The following is a 26411-nucleotide window of genomic DNA, read 5'->3' as shown; positions in this document are numbered from 1 at the left end:
CGTTGTCTATGTGGATTTTAGTAAGGCTGTCGACAAGGTCCCTTATGTAGGCTCATCCAGAAGATTAAGATGTATGGCATCCATAGTGACTTGGTTGCTTGCATTCAGAATTGGCTTACCCATTGAAGACAAAGGGTAGAGGTGGAAGAGAGTGTTTCTGACTGGAGGTCATTGACAAGTGGTGTTCCACAGGGATCTGTTCAGGGACCTCTGCTGTTTGTGATATATATAAATGACTTGGATGAAAATGTAGATGGGTGGGTTAGTAAGTTTGCAGATGACACAAAAATTGGTGGAGCTATGGATAGTGGAGAGGATTGTCAAAGGATACAGGGGGATATAGATCAGTTGGAGATATAAGCAGAGAAATGGCAGATGGAGTTTAATTCAGATAAGTGTGAGGTGCTGCACTTTGTGAGATCAAGTGTTAAGGAAAAGTATACAGTTAATGGCAGGACCCTGAACAGCTTTGGTGTACAGAGGGATCTTGGGGTTCATGTCAATAGCTCCTCAAAAGTGGCCACACAAGTAGATAGGGTGGTAAAGAAGGCAAGTGGTATGCTTACCTTTATTGTTCGGGGAATTGAATACAAGAGTCAGGATATCATGTTACAGCTTTATAAGATTTTGGTTAGGCCACAGTTCTAGAGTATTGTGTTCACTTCTGGTTGCCACATTACAGGAAGGATGTGCAGGGTTTGGAGAGGGTGCAGAAGAGGTTTACTAGGATGCTGCCAGTTTAGAGGGTATGAGCTAGAAGAAGAGGCTAGAAAAACTCGGGTTGTTTTCTCTGGAGCAGTGGAGGCTGAAGGAACACTTGGTGGAAGTCTCTCATATTATGAGATGCACAGATAGGGTTAACAGTCAGAATCTCTTTCCCAGAGTTGAAATGTCCAAAACTAGGCCGCATACATTTAAGGTGAGAGGGGGAAAGTTCAAAGGAGATGTGAGGGACAAGTTTTTTTTACACAGAGAGTGGTAGGAGCCTGGAATGCGCTACCAGGGGTGGGGGCGGAGGCAGATATGATAGGCGCATTTAAGGGGCTTTTAGATAAACACACGGATATACATGGAATGAAGGGATATGGACCAAGGGCAGGCAGAAGGGATTAGTTTATTTTGGTGTCATTTCAGCACAGCATTGTGGGCCGAAGGGCCCATTCCTGTGTACTGTTCTATATGGTATTTACAGATTATGTGTGGTATATAAATACTGATATTTTCCAAGGAACTAATTGCCTTCCTGGGGTGCCACTGTGACATGGAAGCAGATGCTAAATCTAGAAACAGAAAATTAAACAGCACAGAAAGAGGCCATTCAGTCCACATGTGATAGCCCTTTCAAAGTGACTCCAAGACAATCCATTGTTCTGTGCAATTAAAACTATTCATGTTTCATACGTAGATGGCTTTACCACCCTCTACCCACTTGTATCTTTCCGACAGTGTCTTTATGTTCCATGACATGGTTCACCAACCAACATGTGGGCTTTCTTGATAAGAAAAACCAGAAAAGTTTTGATTGGTAAGAGGCTGGCAAGAGAGCAGAGTTTCAACCAATCTGGCAGCAAGTTGATACTGATTGACATCAAAACAGTCCACTGAAGCTCAGCTTCTTCCCTCTGAAGTTTAACATAGGGAAATTTAAGCCTATTGTATGCCTGTGTGTAGAGAGAACATGGTGTGACTTAAGCTAGTTTCCTGCAATCTTGTGTCGTTTTATATTATCTTGTACCGGTAGAGTTGATAACTTTTGGTTAGAGTAACAATTACTTCAGCTGTGCCTGGAATCAGCTTGTGAAATATCCCTTCCATAGAATCGATGTGATGCCTGTGACTCAAAGGTAAGAATTTTACTGTTCACTTCGATCAGTTAAACTGCAGCAAACCTCAGGGGAAGTCAGTCAGAAATGGTCATTATTCAGCCGTGAGTTCCAGAGAGCAGCTTTGATGCTGCTCCCTGCGTAGAGCTTCACACAGGCAGGGGGACAACAAAATAAAAATGGTGTGTGTCTGTGTGTATATGTAAGACTGACTGTACGTGTATGATTGCGCTGTTATGTGTTCAGTGCTACAAATGTGCGTCCGACTGAGTATGTGCGCATATCCATGAGAAGCTTATGCCTGAAACGTCGATTCTCCTGCTCCTCAGGTTCTGCCTGACCTGCTGTACTTTTTCAGCACCGCACTCTCGACTCTGATCTCCAGCATTTGCAGTCCTCACTTTCTCTGACATGGGCATATATGTCGGTGTGTGTTTATATATGTGCGTGTGTTGGAGTCTGCTGTGTGTATGTGTGCGAATGAATTGTAAATGTGAGTGAATGTTTTTTTCAAGAGTGTGCCTGAGTGTTTGTACTTGTATATTTGTGTGTAGGTTTGTGTGTATTTGTGAGTATGTATGTGTTGTGTAAAAGCTTGTGTTTATGTGTGTTTGCATGCTTCAGCATGTGTGTTTGTGTAGGAGTGTATGTACGTGTGTCTGTGTTTGTGAACACGTGTCTGTGTCTAAATTGTGTTTGCTGTAAAAGTGTGTTAATGTATGAGTGTGCGTGTTCCTGAACACTTGTGTGTGTACAACAGTGTGTGCCTGAGTGCGTGCATGGATGTATGAGTGTGTGAACATGCGTGTGTGTGTGAGTGAGCAAGACTAAGCTTACATATCCTGCACTATAAACAGTTAATTAGCACTTTTGCAGTTGTGGTACACATCAATAATTACCAAATAGGAGGAAATGAAACAAGAATTCAATAATAAAGAACAACATGTATTTATATAGCACCTTTAACAGAGCACAAAATGCCCGAGACTTTTCAAAACTTGATGTGTGCCATATAGAAATACTCAGACAGGCAACTATAGTTGTGGTCAAAGAGGTCAGTTTTAAGGAGCATCTTAGAGGGGGAAAGCGAGGTGTGTGGACGAAATTCCTGCATCTCACCACCAATTTTCTGTTTATATCAAGAAGATCTCCTGCCTGCAGTGGGTAAGCTGTCAATCAGGTTCATTGAGACCCTTGTTATGTCCCACTGAAAGGAGGCCAACTTGGATTTGTCAGTCAGTCCCCAGGTTCTTGCTGGTTTAGTAACTGACAGAACGGCCTCGAATTGTGCAGTGATCTCAGAGGGTAACAGGGATGGAGAAGGTTACAGTTTGGAAGGGGCTGGGAAATGAAGGAATTTGAACACAAGCTTGATAAATTCAACATTGAGACACTGATGTCTAGTCCAGCAAGGTAGGCCAGTACACGGAGGAGCTGACAGATGGATGGACTTGGTGCATATTTGAATATGGGCTGCAGGGTTTTTGAATATGCTTCATTTTATGGAGGGTGGCTTGCTGAGAATTTGTTATTTAAATAGCACCCTTCTTGAACTCAGGATATCTCAAAGGCATTTAGCAACAAATGAAATACTTTCTGAATTGTGGCCACTATAATGTCAGCAAAACTGCAGCCAATTTTCCACTTGGTAAGCTTCCAGAAACCGCAACTTGATGATGGCTGGTTTGTATGTTTACATGATATTGAAAGAGCGTTTAATATTGGCTGGGACAGACCACCACCTCTACCTTTTGTCAAATAGTGACAGGATTTGTTTGGGTTCAGCTGAGAGGACAGACATGATTTAATGTCACCGTGGATGCTGCTGCTGCATGTTTGCAGAGTCAGCCTTGATTTGGGTGCTGTAAATCTCTGGGCTGGGTATTGAACCCATGACTGTCTTAGTCACAAAATATTGAGCTACCACTGACACAGTGTGTTATGAAAGACACCCTTGGCTGATTTTCCCAATAGCAAACAGAAGACATGAAAGATTCTGGGTCCCAGTCAGCCCCTGGGGAATGGGTTACTCACTGAAAGTTTGCCCTCCTAATTAATGTGAAAGCGGGTTCCCTGCTCACTTTAAGGTCTTGGTTTGGTTCCTAAGTGGCAAATGGAGCCACCCAGATTAAGCGGAGCAGGAGGTTGTAGGGTAGATATGAGAAAGAGTGCTTCGCTCTGGAGGCTGTCTCTCACTAACGTTTGAAAACATTGCTTCCTCGTGATAAGCCAGTGCTGAGGCAATGGGGAATAAGAGCAGTGTGGGTGGGGTTGTTTAGTAAGAACACTTTCCTTTCAGGCTGTTATCGCAACTAGTCAGGAAGGGCGGGCCTTCCTCTACATCATTGCAGGAACACAAACCAACCCACTACTGTCTGTGGGAACTGGAGGTCACATGGGGAAACCCACAGTGGCCTTCTTTTCGTGGAGCTCAGCACAGCTCTGTATGAAAAATCGGAGGTGTAGTGGACACCGAAGAAGGTTATCCCAAAGTACAACAGGATCTTGATCAGATGGACCAATGGACTGGGAAGTGGCAGGTGAAGTTTAATTTAGATAAATGTGAGGTGCTGCATTTTGAAAAAGCAAATCAGAGCAGGACTTATACACTAATGGTAAGGTCTTGGGGAATGCTTCTGAGCAAAGTGACCTTGGAGTAAAGGTTCATAGTTTCTTGAAATTGGAGTCGCAGGTACCGAGAATTCTGAACAAGGTGTTTGGTATGATTGCCTTTATTGGTTAGTGCAGTTGTACAGGACATTGGTTAGGTCACTTTTGGAATGCTGAGCACAATTCTGGTCTCCCTTCTTTAGGAAAGATGTCATGAAGTGCGAAAGGTTCAGAAAGGATTTACAAGGATGTTGCCAGGGCTGGAGGGTTTGAGCTGCAGGGAGAGACTGAACAGGCTGGGACTGTTTGTGCTGCTGATTAACCCAGAGATGCAGCTAATGGGCTGGGGACCTGGGTTCAAATCCCACCATGAAAGATGGTGGCACTTGAACTCAATAAAAAAACAATCTGGAATTAAGAATCTAATGATGATCATGACACCATTATCGATTGTCAGGAAAAACCCATCTGGTTCATTAATGCGAAAGGGCGGTATGGTGGCTCAGTGGTTAGCACTGCTGCCTCACAGCACCAAGGTCTTGGGTTCGATTCTAGGCTTGGGTGACTGTCTGTGTGGAATTTGCATGTTCTCCCCATGTCTGTGTGGGCTTTTGCTGGTTGCTTCTCCCACAGATGCATATGTTAGGTGGATTGGTCTTGCTAAATTGCCCTTAGTGTTCAGGGATGTTTAGGTTAGGTGCATTAGCCATGGGAAATGCAGGGTTACAGGGATAGGGTAGGGGGATAGGTCTGGGTGAGATGATCTTCAGAGTGTTGGTGTGGACTTGTTGGGCTGAATGGCATGTTTCCAAACTGTGGGGACTCTATTCTAAACTAATGCCCTTTAGGGCAGGAAATCTGTTGTCCTTATCTTGTCTGGCCTACATGTGACTCCAGACTCACAGCAAAGTGGTTGACTCTTAACTGCCCTCTGGGCAATTAGGGTAGGACAATAAATGATGCCCACATCCTGAGAATGAATAAAAATGAATGTTCACTCAATTACTGCCAATGCAATTAGGGATGGGCAAAAAATCCTGGTCAACTGCAGTGACCAGATCCTGTGAATGAATAAAAAGAAATTGAGCAGCATATAAACAAGCAAAGAATGAGTAAAAGGTTTGATTAGATTCCCTACAATATGGAAACAGGCCCTTCGGCCTAACAAGACCACACCGATCCTCCGAACAGCAACCCAACCAGACCCTTTCCTCTACATTTACCCCTGACTAATGTGCCTAACGCTATGGGCAATTTAGCATGGCCAATTCACCTGACCTGCACAACTTTGGACTGTGGGAGGAAACCAGAGCACCTGGAGGAAACCCACGCAGACACAGGGAGAAGAGTTGCCTGAGGCAGGAATTGATCTCAGGTCCCTGGCACTGTGAGGCAGCAGTGCTAAGGGAAAGGTAGAATTTGAGAGACCTAGTCAGAAATACCAAAACAGATAATAAAAGTTTCTTTAGAAATTTAAGAAAAAAAGGATTTAACAATGTGAGTGTTGACCCATTAGGAAGAGGGTCTGGGAATTAACTATGGAAAATAATAAGGAGATGGCAGAAGAACTTCTGTTACATCAGAGGATAGAATTAACTCTTCAAAAATAGTTGCAATCCAGGAAATGAAAGAGAGGAAGGCACACAAGAAAATTACTTTAAGTGATACATAGCAAACTTAACATTTTCCAATTTATAAAAATGACTTATTATAAAAATGACTTGGCTGAAAGGGCTAAGGGATTGATTATTAAATTTGCTGAGGTTGATGACACAAAGATGGGTAGGAAAGTAAGTTTTGAAGAGGACATGAACAAGTTAGAAGGAGAAAACTCAGTTGGCAAAAAAATGTCCATCAAATGGAGTATAATGTGAGAAAAGTGAAATTGTGCATTTTGGCAGGAAGAATAAAAAAACTAAATGGTGGGAGACTGTAGAGCTCTCAGACACAGTGGGAGAACACACACAAAGTTAGTATGCAGGAACAACAAGCAATTAGGAAACTGGTAGAATGTTATTGTTTATTGTAAGGGAATTGAACACAAAAAAAAAGATGAGATGTGCTTCTTTTATAGAAGGCATTGTTGAGACCAAATCCAGAGCACTGTGCAGAGTATTAAGGAAATGTGTAAATACTTTGGAAGCAGTTCAGAGAAGGTTTACCTGACTGGGACTTGGAACAGATGGGTTGTCTTATACGGAAAGGTTGGACAGGCTAGGGAATCATAGAAACCCTACAGTGTGGGAAAAGGTCATTCGGCCTAACAAGTCCATACCAACCCTCTGAAGACCATCCCATCCAGACTCATACTCTTACCCTGTAACCCTACATTTCCCATGGCTACTTCAACTAATCTACACATTCCCTGACACAATAGGCAATCTAGTACAGCCAATCCACCTAACCTGCACATCTTTGGAATGTGGAAAGAAACCAGAGCACCAGGGGGAAATCCACACAGACACAAGGAGATACCTATTCCCCTACTCTATCCCTGTAACCCTGCATTTCCCATTTAAGACAGAAATGAGGCAAAACCTTTCCTCACGAATTGTTGTGAGCTCTCCTCCTGAAAGGGGAGTTGAAGCAGAGTGTTTGTATGTTTTTACAGTACAGCTGGATCAATTGTTGCTGAGCAAAGGAGGTGCAAGGCTATCAGAGGCATGTTGGAGTGTGGAGCAGTCAGATAAGCCGTGAGGTAAAAACAATGACTGCAGATGCTGGAAATCAGATTCTGGATTAGTGGTGCTGGAAGAGCACAGCAGTTCAGGCAGCATCCAAGGAGCTTCGAAATCGACATTTCGGTCAAAAGCCCTTCATCAGGAATAAAGGCAGAGAGCCTGAAGCGTGGGGAGATAAGCTAGAGGAGGATGGGGGTGGGAGAAAGTAGCATAGAGTACAATAGGTGAGTGGGGGAGGGGATGAAGGTGATAGGTCAGGGAGGAGGGTGGAGTGGATAGGTGGAAAAGGAGATAGGCAGGTAGGACAAGTCCGGACAAGTCATGGGGACAGTGCTGAGCTGGAAGTTTGGAACTAGGGTGAGGTTGGGGAAGAGGAAATGAGGAAACTGTTGAAGTCCACATTGATGCCCTGGGGTTGAAGTGTTCCAAGGCGGAAGATGAGGCGTTCTTCCTCCAGGCATCTGGTGGTGAGGGAGCAGTGGTGAAGGAGGCCCAGGACCTCCATGTCCTCGGCAGAGTGGGAGGGGGAGTTGAAATGTTGGGCCACGGGGCGGTGTGGTTGATTGGTGCGGGTGTCCCGGAGATGTTCCCTAAAGCGCTCTGCTAGGAGGCGCCCAGTCTCCCCAATGTAGAGGAGACTGCATCGGGAGCAACGGATACAATAAATGATATTAGTGGATGTGCAGGTAAAACTTTGATGGATGTGGAAGGCTCCTTTAGGGCCTTGGATAGAGGTGAGGGAGGAGGTGTGGGCACAGGTTTTACAGTTCCTGCGGTGGCAGGGGAAGGTGCCAGGATGGGAGGGTGGGTTGTAGGGGGGTGTGGACCTGACTAGGTAGTCACGGAGGGAACGGTCTTTGCAGAAGGCGGAAAGGGGTGGGGAGGGAAATATATCCCTGGTGGTGGGGTCTGTTTGGAGGTGGCGGAAATGTCGGCGGATGATTTGGTTTATGCGAAGGTTGGTAGAGTGGAAGGCGAGCCCCAGGGGCGTTTTGTCCTTGTTACGGTTGGAGGGGTGGGGTCTGAGGGCGGAGATGCAGGATGTGTTGGAGGGCATCTTTAACCACGTGGGAAGGGAAATTGCGGTCTCTAAAGAAGGAGGCCATCTCGTGTGTTCTGTGGTCGAACTGGTCCTTCTGGGAGCAGATACGGCTGAGGTGGAGGAATTGGGAATATGGAATGGCATTTTTGCAAGAGGTACGGTGGGAAGAGGTGTAATCCAGGTAGCTGTGGGAGTTGGTGGGTTTGTCAAAAATGTCAGTGTCAAGTCGGTCGTCTTGAGTAGTGGTGTTAGCTCAAGAGACTAAGTGGCTAACTCCTCCTCTTAATTCCTATGTGTGTTTGAGTAAATTGGGTCTATATTTGCTGGAGTACAGAGAACGGAAGGTGTTCACAATGAAATGCGTAATATTTTGCCAAAGTGAATACTGAGAGATTGTTACCATTAGTCACGGAATTGAAAACACTCTCAGGATAAGGTTCACTATTTGGGACTGAGATGACAAGAGTTTACTTCACTCGAATGTTTGTCAATCTTTGCAATTTTCTGTCACAGAGGGTAATGGATATTCTATTACTGAATATATTTCATGCTGGGATAAATGTATTTGGTTGACCATGAATCGAGGGATAAGGGGAGTGGGCAGAAGAGTGAAGTTCGAAACCCGAGGTCAGCCATGAATGCATTGAACAGCAGAGCAGGCCAGATGTGCTGAATGGTCTACTCTTACTCCTTCTTCTTGTGGTGTTGGATGTTATCCCTTAAATCCTGGTGGACAAAGTTAAAAATCACACAACACCAGGTTACAGTCCAACAGGTTTAATTGGAAGCACTAGCTTTTGGAGCGCCGCTCCTTCATCCCTACCACCTGATGAAGGAGCGTCGCTCCGAAAGCGAGTGTGCTTCCAATTAAACCTGTTGGACTATAACCTGGTGTTGTATGATTTGTAACTTTGTACACTCCAGTCCAACACCAGCACCTCCAAATCATAAATCCTGGTGGGTCCTGAAAACCCTGCCCACGTTGCTAGTGTGACTGTGCAGACAGAGATCTAAGCGTAGCAGTGATGAATTCGATTCCCTCTGTTTTCCCTCACTCAGTAAATCGAGTTGTATTAAGCAATGAGTCAAAGCCATTCAAAACTGGCCTGAATCCCAGCTGAGCTGTCAAAACTATCCCAAATTGACCAAAACATGAGTCAGCTATTTTAGTTAGACTAGAAACAGTTTTTAGAGTAATTATCGTTTCAAGGCCAGCAATTATTTTTTAGTCATTTACTAGATGAGGGTATCACTGGCTAGGCAACATTTATTTCCCATCCCTAATTGCCCAGAGGGCAGTTAAGAGTCAACTACATTGCTATGGGTCTGGAGACATATGTAGGCCAGGTCAGGTACGGATGGCAGTTTCCTTCCCTAATGGACATGAGTGAACCAGATGGGTTTTTCTGACAATTGACTCAGGTTTCGTGATCATCATTGAAGTCTTAATTCCAGATTTTTAAAAACTGAATTCAAATTCTTCCATGGCAGGATTTGAACCTGGGTCCCCAGAACATTAGCTGGGTCGCTGGATTAACAGTCCAGTGATAATACTAGTAGGCCATCGTAAATGCCCTACGCCACCAAGCTGTTGCCCATCCAGAACTCAGCTCTGGGAGTGTGTGGCCCTGTTGCCCTTGACGTTGCCTCTTCTACATTGCGTAGACAGTACACCAACTCACGGAACATTTCAGAGAACATCTCTGGGTTATACACTAAACAACCCCACCGTCCTGTGACCGAACACATCAACTTCCCTTCCCACTCCGCCTAGGACATGCAAGCCTTGGGCCTCCTCCACTGCCAAATTATAACCACTCGATGCCTGGAGGAAGAGCGCCTCATCTTCCGCCCTGGGACCCTGCAACCACACATGATCAATGTCAATTTCACCAGTTTCCTCATCTCCCCTCTCCCCCACATTATCCCAGATCCAACCCTCCAACTTGGCGCCAGCCACCTGTCCCACCTATCCATTTTCCTTCCCACCTATCTGCTCCACCCTCCAGTCTCACCATCACCCCCGCACTTTCACCTACCTATCACATTCCTGTCTAGCTTACCCCATCCCTACCCCCCTCCCATTTATCTCTCAGCCCACCTGGGCCCAAGCCCCCCCAACATTCCGATGAAGAGTTTATGCTCGAAATGTCAACCCCTCTGTTCCTCTGATGCTACCTGATCAGCTGGGCTTTTCCAGCACCACATGTTTTAACTATGTATAGACCATGTTCCCGTAGGTCTGGAGTCACCTGTAGCCCAGAATGGATGGGGTCAACTGATTCCCTTCCCTATAATACATTAGTGAACCAGTTGGGTTTTTACAAAAATCTGTGAAAGCTCCATGATCACCATCTTTATTAATTGAATTTAAATCCCACCGGTTACTGGAACCCCTGACCCCAGAGCATTCACCTAGTGACCTGAATTACTAGTCCAGTGAGATTACCAATGCACCACCATTCACCCCACTCATAGATGATACTAATCATTTGAGTTTGGCTTTTATTTGTCCAGTGTTTCCCAGACTGTGACACAAGATAATGCCGAAAATGGGGAATTCATCAAAGGCCACAGTCTCCAAGAGGTGACCAACTTCATGGAAAAATATTCAAACTCAGGCGCGCTCTCTCTTTTCTACCCAAATGTTGTTGAGGTTGAGGGTCAATTGTAAATTTGAAAATTGGGATGGATAGATGGTTGTTAGGCAGTGAGAAATGAATGGTTATGAACATAAAGCATGATTTGGAGATGCCGGTGTTGGACTGGGGTGTACAAAGTTAAATCTGGTGATAACCTGGTGTTGTATGATTTTTAACTTTGAACATAAAGCAGATTAGTTGAATTGAGATGCTGATCCTCGTTGATGTAAATAATTAGCAGGTCAGTCCTGAGGGGGTGAATGCCATCCTCCAGTTCCTGAAATTCCCTTCTTAAACGTTTTCCCGATCAACCATCTACTCATCTTCAGGTCACCACCTGCCCCTTCATTTCTGAGCTCTACTAGCTTGTACATCCTGTTCTTTCTGGAATCCATTTCCAGTAGGAAATAAATCGCACTCAGGTTTCGGGATATGGTTTCTTTACACCTTCTTCCCCTATACTTACCCCACCCTGTCCCACTGGTCACCCAACATGTCAGTTACGTGGTGCCTTGTCACCCCATGGCCAATCAGAAATAGGACTCTTCATGACTTGATTGGCTGTTGGTCAAGCTGCAATAATTTCTCCTCCAAGTACAATATTTTCCCAACAAACACATGTCTGTTTAAGGATGGTTCTTTTTATTGGCCATGTGGACTGAATGTCCCAGTCCTGTTGAGCTTGGGAGCATAATCTGATAGGATCTGGCCATTCTCCTGCACCCAATCAGAGATAGTATTAGACACCTCTGGAGCAGGTGGGACTTAAACTTGGGTCTCCTGGGTCAGAGGTAGAGGCACAACCATAATACTATAAGAGTACTAATGTGAGTTGGGGGCCTGGTGAGCCAGGACAAAGTGAGGACTGCAGATGCTGGAGATCAGTGTCAAGATTAGAGTGGTGCTGGAAAAGCACAGCAGGTCAGGCAGCATCCGAGGAGCAGGAAAGTCTACGTTTCAGGCAAAGGCCCTTCATCAGGAGGCTCTCTGTCTCATTCCTGATGAAGGACTTTTGCCCAAAATGTCGATTTTCCTGCACCTCGGGTGCTGCCTGACCTGCTGTGCTTTTCCAGCAACACACTAATCTAGGCCTGGTGAGCCAATTTGAGGACTTTAAGCTGAACTGAATGTCGGGCTGAATTCGATGCAGGAGCATCACAGATTCCAGGACACATCCAACTGGTCTTTTTGGGAAAAACCTACTGTAGAAGCCTTTTAATTAATTTGTTCAGATATGTTATGACACGCCTCTGGAGCAGATGGGAAGTTGAACCCAGGCATCCTAGCTCTGAGAAAGGGACATTACCACCATCATTACATGAGCTCTTGTGTGAGTTTGAGGCCTGATAAACTGCAGACAGTTTCTACATCAGCTTTTTCAGAGATGTTATTACTCACCCCTGGAGCAGGTGGGATTTGAACTCAGGCCTCCTGGTCCAAAGGTACACTGCTATTCTACCAGAAGAGCCCTAGTGAGAGCTTGAGGCCTGGCAGAAGGGGGGCTGGTAATTAAGGCACTGAAGGGGGTTGTTAGTCAGGGACTTTGTCAGTTGACCTACAAGTTTTCCGATAAGATGGGGGAGTGGTTGAACTGCCTGGAGACTCACACCCAACACGCCCTCTTTGTCCTGTCAGGGCTGCCAGATTCCATGACTTCTTTTATTTAAGTTGAAATAAAAGTGCCTAAGAGGCCACCTTTCACATGCCCACTCTTCCTTGTTGTTGAACATATCTCTCAAGTTGGAAAACATCTCAGTGCTTCCCCCTCCCCTGGTCTATCCTCAAGTGTACAGTGGACTGGAAAGCTGACCGTATCCAAATTCATGGGGTGCCCCAGTCAATGTGTGAATTTACCCAGGAAATGGTCTTGTGACCTGGAAACAGTCCTGGATCCTGTCACCCCTCCCTGAGATCCACCTTATTACATCTTTCCCCATTCCAGTCGAATTGCCTCCAGCGGTAACCTGCAATGCTGGAGACTCCAGGCTAAACACTGCAGAGCTGATAACCCTACTGCATCACAGTGGCCATGCACTTAACTGCTACGTGCTCACATATTGCATTTCATCCCTCGACTGTCACCAGCTTTCTGACTATCTCAGCCTCCTCTTTCCCAATAGTCCAGAACCATTTCACGCCTGCTCTTGTATTCTAGCCCTCTTGAAAAGAATGCTAACACTACATTTGACTTCTTATCTGCTAACTGAACCTAACCACACTAGGACTCCCAAGTCACTTTGTGTTTCAGATTTCCAAGCCATTTCCTGTTTAGAAGATAGCCTATGCCTATATTCTTCCTATCAATATGCACAACCTCACACTCTCCCTCATTGTATTCCATCTGCCACTTCTTTACCCACTCTCCTATCCTGTCCAAGTCCTTCTGCTGCTTCCTCATTTCCTCAGCACTACCTGTCTGTCTGCCCATCTTTGTGATACTTGCAATCTTATCAATAATACCCTCAGTTCCATCATCCAGATTCTTAATGTATAAACCAACATTGGCCCCTGCAGAACTCCACTTGTCACCGGCTTCCATCCTGAAAAAGACCCATTTATCCCCACTTTATGCCTTCTGCCAGCCACCCAATCCTCTATGTATGCCAGTACCTTGTCCCTAACACTCAAGTCAGGAGTGTAATGGAATACTCCCCACAGCCCCAACAACACTCAAGAAGCTTGACAGCATCCAGGACAAAGCAACCCACTTGATTGGCACCACATCTACAAACATTCAATCCCTCCACCACCAATGCTCAGTAGCAACAGTGTATACTATCTACAAGATGCACTGCAGTAACTCACCAAAGATCCTTAGACAGCACCTTCCAAACCCATGACCACTGCCACCTAGAAGGACAAGTGCAGCAGGTGTTTGGGAACACCACCACCTGCAAGTTCCCCTCCAAGCCAGTCACCACCCTGACTTAGAAATATACCGCTGCTCCTTCACAGTCATTGGGTCAAAATCCTGGAATTCCCTCCCTACTGCCATTGTGGGTCAACCCACAGCAAGTGGACCGCTGCGATTCAAGAAGGCAGCTCACCACCACCACCTCAAGGGCAACTAGGGACGGGCTACCAATCCTGGCCCAGCCCTAATCCCACAAATGAATTTAAAAAAAACATGGGCTCCTATCTTATTTAACAGCCTCCTGTGCAACACCTTGTAAAAATCATAAGAGTCATGGAATTTTTAAAAATCACAACAGGATACTCTTCAGCCCAACGAGTCTGCGCTGGTCATTTATTCTAATCCCATTTTCCAGCACTTGGCCTTGTGCGCTGTGATGTTTCAAGTGCTTTGGTTCAATCTGTCTTTCCTTTGTCCTTGCTTTGAAGCACTTTTATCAAAAGCGCCATGTCGACGTCCTGGAACTCCCTGAGTAGCAACATTACATTCCCTGCAGCAAGTTAAGTAGGTTCACCTTCTGAAGGGCGCTTAGGGAACAGGCATTAAATGCTGATGTTGTCAATGATGTCTACCATGCAATGAAAAAGAGAACACTGAAACAGGTGAATGGGTGATAGCTGGTCTGAATGATGAGTGATCAATACTTGCATGTCAACGACTGGCATTTTGTTCACATTGTGTCGCTTTGCATGAGAGTGAGTACAAACAGAAACTGCAGTTTGAAAACACAAGATATGATCCACCCACGTTCAGAACAGATGCAGAGTATGATTTTGCAACACGGCAAAAATCTTTTGCTGTTTGGGAGTGCTTGCTTTGCAATGCTTTGCCTCGCTCCCTGGATAACGATTGGTGGCTGCTTTCCTGTTGTCAGTCAAGTTGAATCTTTCATTGGCCAATGGTGAACGTAGCCCATTTCAGGAAGAGCTGTACCTGGAGGCGGGTTGGCCGTCCCTCCTGGTGAGAAGCTGTCCTGAGGCAGACATGCCCCCCCCAGCGAGCTGAGACCCAGCCCTTCCCTCCCCGGAGGTAGGCGGTGACCCTGCTTTTGTCAGGTTGATTGGCGTGGGGAGGGTGGGCGAATGTCACAGTGAGGAGGGTAGATTTCCGACAAGTGATTCTGTAAGTGGTAGAGACGCTGGCAGACAGAAGGAGTTTACGATAAGAGGAATGGTGGATGCCAGGGGTCAGGTGACCCTGCAGCCGTTTCAATGGGTTTTCTTTGGGGTGGCCGGTGGGTGTTGCAGAGAGAGACCATACCCATACCACATTCCTTGTACTTCCCATCCTCACAGTCCCACCCTTGTAACCCCTCCACACTCCCCATGGGCAATAAATGCTGGCCCAACGAGCAACACCCACGTCCCAAAAAAGAAATAGACGAAACAGCTCCATGAAGATCACGCTAACTGTGTTTCATATTTGCTGTGACTTGGAAAAGTAGCCAAGCTCCTGTCACTTGGAAACCTAAGTGGTCTCGGGGCAATGTTGGGGAGCTGTTCTCACACAGTCCCCAAACATTTTACTATCTGTGCCAACATCTTGGTGTGGTGAGGGTTGGTGTGGACTTGTTGGGCCGAAGGGCCTGTTCCCACACTGTACTGAATTTTATCTGTCTCCTCTGCCACTGTTTCACGGGGCTGAATTTAATAACAATCCTCTGGAAACAGCAACCAACACCACCCGAGGTCATAACATTATTGCAAGGCACAACCTACAATGTGTTCCTCCGAACAGTCCCCCTCACTAAAATAACTAAACAAAATAAGTTGTTGGAAATATAATTTGTAGCTTTACGATATCCATTGTACATGGTCACTCATACATGAAACTATTGTTTCATTCTAATCCTACTTTCTCTGCAAATTTCATCCATCATCATTAAAAGTATCAGGTCTATTACTGGCATGTGCACAAGTTGTTGTTGGCTGTTTATCTGGTGGCTGCTCCACCCTTGCCGTGATGCTTCTTCAATGGCTCCAGAAAATGTCATTCAGTTTGTGTCCTGGATGCCAACATGACTGGCCATCCATGCTGCATGTGACATACTCCAACAATACTGGCTGTCCATGCTGCACATGGGTAACTCCAACATGACTGGCCGTCCATGCTGCACATGGGTAGCTCCAACATGACTGGCCGTCCATGCTGCACATGGGTAACTACAACGTGACTGGCCGTCCATGCTGCACACGGGTAACTCCAACATGACTGGCCATCCATGCTGCACATGGGTTACTCCAACATGACTGGCCATCCATGCTGCACATGGGTAACTACAACATGACTGGCCGTCCATGCTGCACATGGGTAACTACAACGTGACTGGCCGTCCATGCTGCACACGGGTAACTACAACGTGACTGGCCGTCCATGCTGCACACGGGTAACTCCAACATGACTGGCCGTCCATGCTGCACATGGGTAGCTCCAACATGACTGGCCATCCATGCTGTACATGGGTAACTACAACGTGACTGGCCGTCCATGCTGCACACGGGTAACTCCAACATGACTGGCCGTCCATGCTGCACATGGGTAGCTCCAACATGACTGGCCATCCATGCTGCACACGGGTAACTACAACGTGACTGGCCATCCATGCTGCACATGGGTAGCTCCAACATGACTGGCCATCCATGCTGCACATGGGTAGCTCCAACATGACTGGCCGTCCATGCTGCACATGGGTAACTACAACGTGACTGGCCGTCCATGCTGCACATGGGTAGCTCCAACATGACTGGCCGTCCATGCTGCACATGGGTAACTACAACGTGACTGGCCATCCATGCTGCACATGGGTAGCTCCAACATGACTGGCCATCCATGCTGTACATGGGTAACTACAACATGACTGGCCATCCATGCTGCACACGGGTAACTACAACGTGACTGGCCGTCCATGCTGCACATGGGTAACTACAACGTGACTGGCCATCCATGCTGCACATGGGTAACTACAACATGACTGGCCATCCATGCTGCACACGGGTAACTACAACATGACTGGCCATCCATGCTGCACATGGGTAGCTCCAACATGACTGGCCATCCATGCTGCACATGGGTAACTACAACATGACTGGCCGTCCATGCTGCACATGGGTAACTACAACGTGACTGGCCGTCCATGCTGTACCTGGGTAACTACAACATGACTGGCCGTCCATGCTGTACCTGGGTAACTACAACATGACTGGCCATCCATGCTGCACACGGGTAACTACAACATGACTGGCCATCCATGCTGCACATGGGTAGCTCCAACATGACTGGCCGTCCATGCTGCACATGGGTAACTACAACGTGACTGGCCATCCATGCTGCACATGGGTAACTACAACATGACTGGCCATCCATGCTGCACATGGGTAACTACAACATGACTGGCCGTCCATGCTGCACATGGGTAACTACAACATGACTGGCCATCCATGCTGCACATGGGTTACTCCAACATGACTGGCCATCCATGCTGTACATGGGTAACTACAACGTGACTGGCCGTCCATGCTGCACACGGGTAACTCCAACATGACTGGCCGTCCATGCTGCACATGGGTAGCTCCAACATGACTGGCCATCCATGCTGCACACGGGTAACTACAACGTGACTGGCCGTCCATGCTGCACATGGGTAGCTCCAACATGACTGGCCATCCATGCTGCACACGGGTAACTACAACGTGACTGGCCGTCCATGCTGCACACGGGTAACTCCAACATGACTGGCCGTCCATGCTGCACATGGGTAGCTCCAACATGACTGGCCATCCATGCTGCACACGGGTAACTCCAACATGACTGGCCGTCCATGCTGCACATGGGTAGCTCCAACATGACTGGCCATCCATGCTGCACATGGGTAGCTCCAACATGACTGGCCATCCATGCTGCACATGGGTAACTACAACGTGACTGGCCGTCCATGCTGCACATGGGTAGCTCCAACATGACTGGCCGTCCATGCTGCACATGGGTAACTACAACGTGACTGGCCATCCATGCTGCACATGGGTAGCTCCAACATGACTGGCCATCCATGCTGTACATGGGTAACTACAACATGACTGGCCATCCATGCTGCACACGGGTAACTACAACGTGACTGGCCGTCCATGCTGCACATGGGTAACTACAACGTGACTGGCCATCCATGCTGCACATGGGTAACTACAACATGACTGGCCATCCATGCTGCACACGGGTAACTACAACATGACTGGCCATCCATGCTGCACATGGGTAGCTCCAACATGACTGGCCATCCATGCTGCACATGGGTAACTACAACATGACTGGCCGTCCATGCTGCACATGGGTAACTACAACGTGACTGGCCGTCCATGCTGTACCTGGGTAACTACAACATGACTGGCCATCCATGCTGCACACGGGTAACTACAACATGACTGGCCATCCATGCTGCACATGGGTAGCTCCAACATGACTGGCCGTCCATGCTGCACATGGGTAACTACAACATGACTGGCCATCCATGCTGCACATGGGTAGCTCCAACATGACTGGCCATCCATGCTGCACATGGGTTACTCCAACATGACTGGCCGTCCATGCTGCACATGGGTAACTACAACGTGACTGGCCGTCCATGCTGTACCTGGGTAACTACAACATGACTGGCCGTCCATGCTGTACCTGGGTAACTACAACATGACTGGCCATCCATGCAGCACCTGGGTAACTACAACATGACTGGCCATCCATGCTGCACATGGGTAACTACAACATGACTGGCCATCCATGCTGTACCTGGGGTTACTCCAACATGACTGGCCATCCATGCTGCACCTGGGTAACTACAACATGACTGGCCATCCATGCTGCACACGGGTAACTACAACATGACTGGCCATCCATGCTGCACACGGGTAACTACAACATGACTGGCCATCCATGCTGTACCTGGGTAACTACAACATGACTGGCCATCCTTGCTGCACATGGATAACTACAACATGACTGGCCATCCATGCTGTACCTGGGTAACTACAACATGACTGGCCATCCATGCTGTACCTGGGTAACTACAACATGACTGGCCGTCCATGCTGTACCTGGGTAACTACAACATGACTGGCCATCCATGCTGCACATGGGTAACTACAACGTGACTGGCCGTCCATGCTGTACCTGGGTAACTACAACATGACTGGCCGTCCATGCTGTACCTGGGTAACTACAACATGACTGGCCATCCATGCTGTACCTGGGTAACTACAACATGACTGGCCATCCATGCTGCACATGGGTAACTACAACATGACTGGCCATCCATGCTGTACCTGGGTAACTACAACATGACTGGCCATCCATGCTGCACATGGGTAACTACAACATGACTGGCCATCCATGCTGCACACGGGTAACTACAACATGACTGGCCATCCATGCTATACCTGGGTAACTACAACATGACTGGCCATCCTTGCTGCACATGGATAACTACAACATGACTGGCCATCCATGCTGTACCTGGGTAACTACAACATGACTGGCCATCCATGCTGCACATGGGTAACTACAACATGACTGGCCGTCCATGCTGTACCTGGGTAACTACAACATGACTGGCCATCCATGCTGTACCTGGGTAACTACAACATGACTGGCCATCCATGCTGCACATGGGTAACTACAACATGACTGGCCATCCATGCTGCACATGGGTAACTACAACATGACTGGCCGTCCATGCTGCACACGGGTAACTACAACATGACTGGCCATCCATGCTGTACCTGGGTAACTACAACATGACTGGCCGTCCATGCTGCACATGGGTAACTACAACATGACTGGCCGTCCATGCTGTACCTGGGTAACTACAACATGACTGGCCATCCATGCTGTACCTGGGTAACTACAACATGACTGGCCGTCCATGCTGCACATGGGTAACTACAACATGACTGGCCGTCCATGCTGTACCTGGGTAACTACAACATGACTGGCCGTCCATGCTGCACATGGGTAACTACAACATGACTGGCCGTCCATGCTGTACCTGGGTAACTACAACATGACTGGCCATCCATGCTGTACCTGGGTAACTACAACATGACTGGCCGTCCATGCTGCACATGGGTAACTACAACATGACTGGCCGTCCATGCTGTACCTGGGTAACTACAACATGACTGGCCGTCCATGCTGCACATGGGTAACTACAACATGACTGGCCATCCATGCTGCACATGGGTAACTACAACATGACTGGCCGTCCATGCTGCACACGGGTAACTACAACATGACTGGCCATCCATGCTGTACCTGGGTAACTACAACATGACTGGCCATCCATGCTGTACCTGGGTAACTACAACATGACTGGCCATCCATGCTGCACATGGGTAACTACAACATGACTGGCCATCCATGCTGCACATGGGTAACTACAACATGACTGGCCGTCCATGCTGTACCTGGGTAACTACAACATGACTGGCCGTCCATGCTGCACATGGGTAACTACAACATGACTGGCCATCCATGCTGCACATGGGTAACTACAACATGACTGGCCGTCCATGCTGCACACGGGTAACTACAACATGACTGGCCATCCATGCTGTACCTGGGTAACTACAACATGACTGGCCATCCATGCTGTACCTGGGTAACTACAACATGACTGGCCATCCATGCTGCACATGGGTAACTACAACATGACTGGCCGTCCATGCTGTACCTGGGTAACTACAACATGACTGGCCGTCCATGCTGCACATGGGTAACTACAACATGACTGGCCGTCCATGCTGTACCTGGGTAACTACAACATGACTGGCCGTCCATGCTGCACATGGGTAACTACAACATGACTGGCCGTCCATGCTGTACCTGGGTAACTCCAACATGACTGGCCATCCATGCTGTACCTGGGTAACTACAACATGACTGGCCATCCATGCTGTACCTGGGTAACTACAACATGACTGGCCATCCATGCTGTACCTGGGTAACTACAACATGACTGGCCATCCATGCTGCACATGGGTAACTACAACATGACTGGCCGTCCATGCTGTACCTGGGTAACTACAACATGACTGGCCGTCCATGCTGTACCTGGGTAACTACAACATGACTGGCCATCCATGCTGTACCTGGGTAACTACAACATGACTGGCCATCCATGCTGCACATGGATAACTACAACATGACTGGCCATCCATGCTGTACCTGGGTAACTACAATATGACTGGCCGTCCATGCTGTACCTGGGTAACTACAACATGACTGGCCATCCATGCTGCACATGGGTAACTACAATATGACTGGCCATCCATGCTGCACATGGGTAACTCCAACCTCCTGGCTCACTGGTCATTGCACTGCAGAATAGCTTCATCATTGATGGTGTTGTCATGAGCTGTTGTTGTGAGCGAGAGCTCTACCTTGTTCAGTGATCCAGTACCACCACTCGTCCTTTACTTGCCTCGGGGTTTCACGCACTGGTGACAACCCAGTTGAGACCTTAGTTAACCAATCCAATAAGTTGTGACTCCACTGTTGGTCACCATGGGCAGAATCATATAGGGCCTGCGCAATGTGAGCTGTGGCAGGATTGGACAAGATGTCCAGCAAGACCCATCATGACACTGGGTGCATCTCGCAAGGCAGCAGCAAGGTGCCAGTTATAGAGTCACAGAATCCCTATAGTGCGGAAAGAGGCCATTCGGCCCATTGAGTCAGCACCGACCCTCTGAAGAGCATCTCACCCAGACCCAACCTCCCCCCCCACCCTATTCCTGTAACCCTGTATTTCCTTTGGTTAATCCACCTAACCTGCACATCTTTGTACCGTGGGAGGATAGCAGAGCACCTGAAGGAAACCCATGCAGACGTGGGGAGAATGTGTAAATTCAACACAGACAATGTGTACCCTTCAAAAGACAACCCCACCAGACCTAGCCTTCCCACCCTGGTCCCATATTTCCCCTGGCCAATCCACCTAATCTTCATATCTTTGGACTGTGGGTGGAAACCCATGCAGACAGTCACATAAAGCTGGAATCGAATCCGTGTGGTGCAGCAGTGCTAACCATCTGAGTCACCGTGCCACCCTGCTCATTAAACACCTGATTAGTGGCATAACTAATGTCCTTAATATTTAACTTCCTATCTTTCCAAACAAGCTAGACATCGAGAATTCTCAACATGGAAATGACAGCATGTACCTGGCTGCTTCAGCACAACTGGCTGTGACCAAGCTCCATGTTACTCAGCATTATAGGGCACCATCCATGGGAAACCACACATACACTCCTCATGTTCTGATGAAGAGTCTCCGGACCCGAAATGTGAACCCTATTTCTCTCTCCACAGATACTGCCAGACCTGCTGAGATTCTCCAGCACTTCCTTTTTTGTTTCCGAATTGTTTTTTTCTCTCTGCTTTTCTGCTCGGAAACACCTGTTGATATGGATCCCTCTGAATATTCCCTAGTTTGCCCAGTTCCATTCACATTTAAGCTAACTACTCAACTGGTAACCTTTCACCTTCCAACATAAGACCGCCTCATGCCAGTTAGAATTAAATAAGTTGCACTTCATTCTTACTGACTTCGTTGTCCGGAGTCGCTATCTTTCAACAAAATGTAATTTCAGTGCTTACTTCTTTCGTACATTTGACTTCCCAAAGTGTGCTATCTGTGGTCATCTGTGCTTCCATTTGTGTCAGTATTTGTCCTTTTTTAAAGATCACTTTAGTCCATCTCAGTCACTCTCAGGTACTAACAGTAGATTATGGCAGTTATAATTGTGCTTACCATCATTAACACATTTTGCAGTCATCATTCTAACAAACACAAGCCATCTGTTGCCCTGAGATTTGACATTGTATAATGTAGAGTCATTCCTCTGAATTATTATTTGCATTCTCCATCTTTATAAGGCTTACTTGAGCTTCCCAGCAAAGCCCTTGTGAATATATTTGCATTTTGTTTTGCAGATTTAGCACATTTTCCATTTGCTGGTCATGTTTCCTTTTCATTCATGCAATGTCCTTGAGCTTAATGATTCCTGTATCCAAACAGAAAGGAACACCATTTGAATATCATGAGCTTGATAAGCCACAGTGAGCAATTGCAGTTCTTCAAACACACACTTCCACTGGAGACAGTGTCTGAATCAGACTCAGACAGAGTGATCCGGAGAATTGTGGGGCTTTACATTAACCTCAAACAAACCTTTCATCTTTCAGGTAGAGGCCCGTTAGGGTGGATATAAAAGCTGGTCAGCAGTTATTCCTAAACTTACATCTCTGCCACAGTTTATCACTGTATTTGGAGGCGGGAGGCGGGAGGCGGGAGGCGGGAGGGGGAGGGGGGGGGGGGCGGCACTGAGTGCAAATTGGCTGCTTTTTATGTCTCCTTTGTGACTTGAGTTTAACTCACAGCTAAACTAATAGTTAAACTGTATGGCATGATGGCTCAGTGGTTAGCACTGCTGCCTCACAGCACCAGGGACCTGGGTTTGATTCCTGCCTCGGGCAACTGTCTGTGTGGAGTTTGCACATTTCTCCCCCGTGTCTGTGTGGGTTTACCTCCCACAATCCAAAGATGTGCAGGTTAGGGTGGATTGGCCATGCTAAATTACCTGTAGTGTTAGGTACATTAGTCAGGGGTAAATATAAGGTTGGGGAATGGGTCTGGGTGGGTTACTCTGTGGAGGGTCAGTTTGGACTCGTTGGGCTGAAGGGCCTCTTGCCATACTGTAGGGAATCTAATCTACTAGTTAAACGTGACTAGAATTTAGAAAGAGGTGATCTGATCGAAGTCTTTGAGATATTACCAGGAAAAAAGCAGGGCAGATAAGCTATTTCCACTGGTTGGGGATTCTAGATCTCGGGGCATAGTCTGAGAATGAGGCCAGACCATTCAGGAGAGATGTTAGGAAGCACATTGACACAAAAAGGGTAGTAGAGGTTTGGATCTCTACCCCCCTTTTTGTGTCAACGTGTTTCCTAACATCTCTCCTGACTGGATGCTGGATCAGTTGTTAATTTTAAATCTGAGATAGATTGTGTTTTTCTTCAGCAAATGTATTAAGGGACATGGGCCAAAGGCCAGTATATGGAGTTAGGTCACAGATCAGCCATTGAGTGTTGGAACAGGCTCGAGGGCTGAATGGCTTCCTCCTCTTCCTATAAGTGTTGTAACTATTTAATAGGTATGTTTTAAACACCTTTGTGGAAAAGTGTTTTAAGGTTGTGAAAAGTGAAAACTATAAGGTTTTAACTTTTGAAAATACAATTTTAGGCCAGAATTTTAAACTCTTTTTGTTTTTGTTTCCTGTTGTGCTTTCTGTCCGTTTTCTGTCTTTCTTGTTTGCTTTTCAAATGCTGTTTTTTGTTTGACCTGCCACATTTCTCTGAACTTTTAAGTCTCCCTTTTCTTACCTGTGGTTAAAAAGCACTTTGTGACCTCTGATGGTTGTAAAAGGCGCTATATAAATCTCCCTTCCAAAAGGCGACCAGATGCTTCCTCAATCCAACCGTTCTGTGGACTCACTGAAGACATTGTTCCGGACACACACCTCCTGCTGTGTTTGCACTGGTTCAATGTCAAACATCTGATTTCCCTCCTTTGTTCTGCGTCTGTTTCCAGCATTTTTCATTCTGTTAAGCAATTAGAAGTTTTTAGCTGAAATGTCGAAACTTAAAAGCTTGGATCAAACTGACATAAATTTTATGTTGATTGATCATTTTGTATCCTCACAGTTGATTCTGTTTTCTTTAACCTGGTGGCTCCATATCAAAATGGAAGCCAGATAAAGAATAAAAGAGAGACTAAATAAAAGTTCTCAAAAATGCAGCAAGTTAAATAAAAAGCAGTATTGGAAAATAACATGAGGAAGACTGAAACTGTGGTGTTTGCACATTCTCCCTGTGTCTGCGTGGGTTTCCTCCAGGTGATCTGGTCTCCTTCCACAATTCAGAGCTGTGCCGGTCAGGTGAATTGGCCATGGGAAATGCAGGGTTACAGGGATGACACAGCAGGGGGTGTGCGTCTGGGTGGGATTATCTTTGGAGAGTCGTTGTTGACTTATTGGGCTGAATGGCCTACTTGCACACTGTGGTGATTTTATGATGATTCTAAGAAAACAGGCCAGAAAGCAGAACAGGAAGCAAAAATGAAATAGCTTAAATTTCTGACTTCATATTGTATTTTCAAATGGTAAGATCTTGTGGTTTTCACTTTTCATGACCTTAAAACATTCCAAAGCATTTATCCTCAAAGATATTACAGCGTAACCATTAAATAGTTACAACACTCATAGGAACAGGGTACATCTGTAGCCAATGGAGTAGTTTTGAATGGTTGAAATGTGGCAATTGGTTTACATTTCTGTGGAGCCAAACATGTTTAACTGCTCCGAACAACCCTAGAATTGAAATAGATTAGATTAGATTAGATTAGAAGTAGAGTGAGGATTATTGTGGACTTTTTGCTAAACATCTCTTTGGTGGAACACAGTGAGCCAGAAACTGCTTCCTTGTCAAGTCTCATTTTAATCATCCAGTCCAAATAGAATCTTATCTTCTATCTGGAAGAGGGACTTTCCAATTGCTGGCCTATGATGTCAGCTTGTTTCAGCCATTCATTCCCTTTTGTCTGGGTCAGAAGGAGTGAGAACAAATTTGCACCAACGACCAGTCTTATCAAAACATTCGATGGTAGTGTCACTACCTTTGGGTTCAAGTCCAGAGGTGGAAACAGTTTGATTTGAAAAAAGAGGATTGATCAAAAAAGCTTCAGAGTGGAATTTAAGCTCATCAGTACTATATTGAGGGAATTGACGTTTTGGACATAAGCCCTTCATCAGGAAGTCTTTCCAGATGAAGGGCTTATGCCCGAAACATCGATTATCCTGCTCCTCAGATGCTGCTTGACCTGCTGTGCTTTTCCAGCACCACACTCTCGACTCTGATCTTCAGCATCTGCAGTCCTCAATTTCTTCTATACTGAGGGAATGTTGCATTGACTCCTGCACAGCACAGCAACTCAAGAGGTCAGCGAGAGAGAGAGAAAGACCACAGCATTGCAGGTCAAGAGGTTAGAGACAGAGAGAGAGAGAGAGAGTGAGAGAGATAGATAGATAAAGAGAGAGAGAAAGAGAAGACCAAAGCAGACGTGAAGGGCTTGTGTCACTGGATCCGACAATGGCATGTGCACATGGAGCCTATTAGTGAGATGGAGTCAGCACCTGGTAGGTTATGGTGAATGAGTGAGGCCGGCTGTAAGGGATGGTTAATAGCCTGCTCAAATAAGGCTGATTTGGCAGGGGAGGACCACAGCAGGGGACTGGGGGCGTATGGACTGTGATGGATGTCATGGAGGAACGAGCTAGTGGGATCGCTCTTTGAGAGTTGGTTATGCGGACAATATGGGGGCAGTACCAAAGAGCTTTAACCTGGGAGGCTGCGGGCGACTGGGCTCCCCCACTCCACCTGCAGACACCCCCTCCATCTCTCTGAGTGGCTGCAGAGTCAGGGTTAGAGCCGCTGACTGCCTCTATCTGTCAAGACCTCTACCCCGATGTGGACATCTGACTGACCCCTTGGGGCAATTCCATCAAAACAATGTCACCACAAGTGAACTCCAGACTGTTTTCCGAATGAAGAAAATTCCATAACGTTTTCTTAACTGCAACCCACATCCTGTCTTCT

The 26411-nt window shown here is 46.7% G+C and overlaps 1 protein-coding gene across 4 annotated transcripts in view; it reads left to right on the top strand.

The window, feature by feature from the left end:
* The first annotated feature begins 1659 nt into the window (after window positions 1-1659).
* LOC122565440 (N-acetyllactosaminide beta-1,3-N-acetylglucosaminyltransferase 3-like) overlaps window positions 1660-26411 on the top strand; it is a 98910-nt gene continuing 74158 nt past the window's right edge. For 2 of the 4 annotated variants that reach the window (XM_087975977.1, XM_087975978.1), the window contains exon 1: window positions 1660-1844. The gene's annotated coding sequence lies outside the window, so the exon portion shown is untranslated. Of the gene's footprint in view, window positions 1845-4239; window positions 4364-26411 lie in introns of those variants that run through there. The other 2 variants (XM_087975973.1, XM_087975975.1) reach the window with 2 other exon arrangements.

Source organism: Chiloscyllium plagiosum, unplaced genomic scaffold, assembly GCF_037043375.1.
Source record: "Chiloscyllium plagiosum isolate Xiang-an unplaced genomic scaffold, Cpla_swu_hap1 HiC_scaffold_28, whole genome shotgun sequence".
Lineage (NCBI taxonomy): Eukaryota > Metazoa > Chordata > Chondrichthyes > Orectolobiformes > Hemiscylliidae > Chiloscyllium > Chiloscyllium plagiosum.
The sequence above is the reverse complement of the archived record's forward strand: the minus strand, read 5'-3'. Positions and strand labels throughout refer to the sequence as shown.